The sequence below is a fragment of the Coptis chinensis genome, chromosome 2, assembly GCF_015680905.1.
Source record: "Coptis chinensis isolate HL-2020 chromosome 2, ASM1568090v1, whole genome shotgun sequence".
Classification (NCBI taxonomy): Eukaryota; Viridiplantae; Streptophyta; class Magnoliopsida; order Ranunculales; family Ranunculaceae; genus Coptis; species Coptis chinensis.
In genome coordinates this window covers 59269267-59273103 of record NC_141457.1, presented here as the reverse complement: position 1 = coordinate 59273103, position 3837 = coordinate 59269267, and positions in this window count along the sequence as shown.

Here is a 3837-nt window from a genome sequence, read left to right as displayed (position 1 = left end):
TTGGGCTCACTTTAGAGGCCCAAAGTCTCCCTTTTTAGCCCATGCACAAAAATGTAACCTTAACCCTCTCCTATATAAAGAGGGTTAGGGCTAAACTTATTCTCTCTTTTCTTCCCTTAGTCTCTAATTAGTTTAGTATAGTTGTAATTTAGTTTAGGAGAATTAGGTTAAGTAGGTTAGCATTATAGCCTCCATTAAAACCTTATCAAATAAAGTTTTAGTTCATCATATTCAATTCTTGTTTTATTATATATGTATTTAATTCACTATTTTAGATTAATGAATCCTATGAAACAAGGTTAAACCTCCATTAGAGGGGGTTTATGAAGCCATGTGAGGATGATTAGTTATTAGTTGTTATTGATTTTACATTAGAATTTCAAGTTTTTTGTTGAGAGTTTCTAGAGATAGAATTCATAACAAGGGGCTAGAGATTAGAAACCCCATCAAAGAGATTTGTGGGGGTGCTAATCTCTCTTGCTAGTCAGGCAATGACTATAGAGATGTAGGTTGTTTGCTAGGGATCAAGAAAGGCAATTCGATAACTAACTAATAGTCAATCGAATTGCATGGTGGATTAAGTCTTCTCTAATTATCTTTCTCACCTATAAATCTATTGTTTTCAATCTTATATTTATTGTTTTCATATTATAAATTGCTCTCTCATTAGTGATTAGTTTAATTAGACTAAATTCGTTATAAGTACGTGCAAGCAAGAGTGGTTCGAACACAATTACTCCCATATAACTCTCCCAGCATTAGAGGGGCTAAACTAATAGTCAATCGAATCGTGTAGTGGATTACCCCTCTCTATTCTCTTTTATCATCTTATAAATCACTGTTTCGCATCTTAAATTTACTGTTTTCATGTTTCATATTACTCTCTTATTAGTTAATAGTTTGATTAGTCTAAATTCGTTACAAGTACGTACAAGCAAGAGTGGAGAACACGATTACTCCTCTTTATAACAACTGTTTTAAATAGTCTTATTATTGATCGATTAGAATGATTTTAGCATGTTAGAACTACTGTTTTCACATCTTAATTTAATTATATTGGTTTTAGTCATAAGTGGTCCCTCTAAACAGTTCTGAAATTGGGTATTACTCTCTCATATGTGGATAATAGGGTCATAAGTGGACCCTATTATATTGGTTTTATAATTTTAGCATAAGTGGTGCTTTTAGTCACCTAATCAACTTCAAGTTCTGAAATGCACAAAAACACGTAAACAGTACTAACTCTTATTTATTATAAACATAATTGGCCTAAATAGAGTACTATTAAGGGGTTTAAACTATATTTTTGGCCACTTATCTGTTTTTATTTCTCATCTTTGCTTGAGGACAAGCAAAATACTGTTTAGGGGTGGTGTGATAAGCACCCAAAAGTATAGTTTAAACCCCTTAATAGTACTCTATTTAGGCCAATTATGTTTATAATAAATAAGAGTTAGTATTGTTTACGTGTTTTTGTGCATTTCAGGACTTGAAGTTGATTAGGTGACTAAAAGCACCACTTTTGCATAGAAAATGAGTCAAGATGATTGCCAAGGAAGTTCTACATTTAAAACCCAAGAATCATGGAGAAAAACATTTTTCAAGCCCAGTCAAAGCTGGGAAATCAAAGTCAATCCGGGTAGAAAAAGGATAGAAAAGTCAACAATTAACAGGCCTTATCTTTATACTCAGGCCTCGAAATTGGGCTTACTTTATGTCAAAATGACCGACTCTGAATTAGCTTTCCAATAGACATGACTTTGCCCCAATCAGAACTATAAAAGTAGATGAAAAGGGCATGAAAGTAATTTCCAGCAGTTGAGGCCTTTTTAGACTTGACCTAATAGACTTTGGGCTCACTTTAGAGGCCTAAAGTCCCCCTTTTTGGCCCATGCATGAAAATGTAACTCTAACCCTCTCCTATATAAAGAGAGTTAAGGCTAAACTATACATCTCTTTCTTTACCTCTTCTAGCAAACCCTTAGTTTAAATTAGGTTTATGCTTTCTTTAGTTTTTAGGTTTAGAAATTATAGCCACCATTAATTCCCAATCATTTAAAAGCTTTAGTTTAATTTCAATCATTGTCTTTTCAATTATGTCTTATTCTTATTGTTTTAGTATAATGATTTCTATGACACTAGGTTAAACGTCCATTAGAAGAGGTTTATGAAGCCATGTGAGGAAGAGTAGCTAGTAGTTTTTATTATGTTGCATAAAAGAACGTCAAGTTCTTCATTATGAGTAACTAGAGATAGAGCTCATAATGGAGAACTAGAGTATAGAGCCACCACCAAAGAGATTTATGGTGGAGCTACATTCTCTTGCTAGTGAAACCTCAATCCAAGTGGACTTGGTCTTCACTAGGAATCAATACAAGCGATTCGATACTAAGTAATAGTCAATCGAATCGCGTGGCGGATTAAACCCCTTCTAATACCTTTATTCATCATTTAAATTCATTGTTTTCACCTCATATCCACTATTTTGACTCTTATTAGTGAAGCATATTTGCAATCTATATTCACATCCAAGTAGTGTAAGAATTAGAGTTTGGCGAACACGACTACTCCCCTTTATCTCACATGATTTAGAGAGTATTTATCTACTGTTTTTCCACCATAATTTACTGTTCACGACATTATATATCTACTGTTCATCAATATAATAATAAATATTTAGTATCAATGGCGCTGCTACCGGGGAAGGTTAGAGTACCCTTTTAAAAACCGACAACGGCGGCGCCATTTGAGTAGTCGTGTTCGAAAAACCTCCATTAGAAAGAGAGTTATAATGAAGCCAAAAGTGAGGATTTGATGTATTTATATTGCTTGTTCTTAAAGTTCAAATCTTCCTTGTTTCTAGAGATAGGAGTGTTTGAATTTGAACTAGGAATTGTGAGTTCATGCTAGAGATAGGTGAATAAGCTTTTTCTCATGCTAGTTTAACAATAACTATAGAGATGTAGGTTATTAAATAAGGATCATAAAGCTTAGATATTTGTGCTAGAACAATAAACACATCAATCATTTGCTTAAAGTGGATTTAAAAACTCTTCCCTATCTTTTTCTCATTCATAAAGTTATTGTTCACGCATCTTATATTCACTATTTGATAGTCTATTTTAATTTAATTAACTTGTCAAATGGCGTCGCTTGCCATCTTGCTTTGTTATTTATAGCGTGTTTAGATTAGCAAAATTGTTTTCACTATTCACAAAAACTAACACTAAAAACATTGTTCTTATTTTTTCACAATTTTTCTGCTACTGATCGAGAGCATACGAGTTGTTCAACCAACTCTCTACCCTCCCGTGACCTGACCCTAACAATTTGAAACCCTAGTTTCAACTCATGAACGCGCGCATGATAAGAGCCCAAAACTGTAGTTTTAACCCCTTAATAATACTACTTTTAGACCAATTATGCGAGTAATAAATAAGAGTTAATGCTAATTACGTGCTTTTATGTATTTCAGGCATGGAACTCAATTATGTGCAGAAATGTGCCACTTTGGCAATATAAAGGAGCAAAGGGATGGTTGCTAAGAAGTTCTGTGATAAAGGCCAAGATTTAAGGAGACAAAGCCTTTATAAAGCCCAGTCAAAAGCTGAAAAGTCAACACGGGCAGAAACAGTGCACAAGTCAGCAGAACTTCCGAAGACCATATCTTTTGACTCAGGCCTAGGAGTTGGGCCTACCTTATATCAAAACGACTAGCTCGGAAAGAGCTTTCCAATGGTCCAAGCCTTGACCCAATCAGAAGAGCAAAAGTGGACAAAAAGTCTGCTGAAGTCAAAGCCAGCTGAAACAGGCTCTGTGGACTAAAGAAATTGGGCT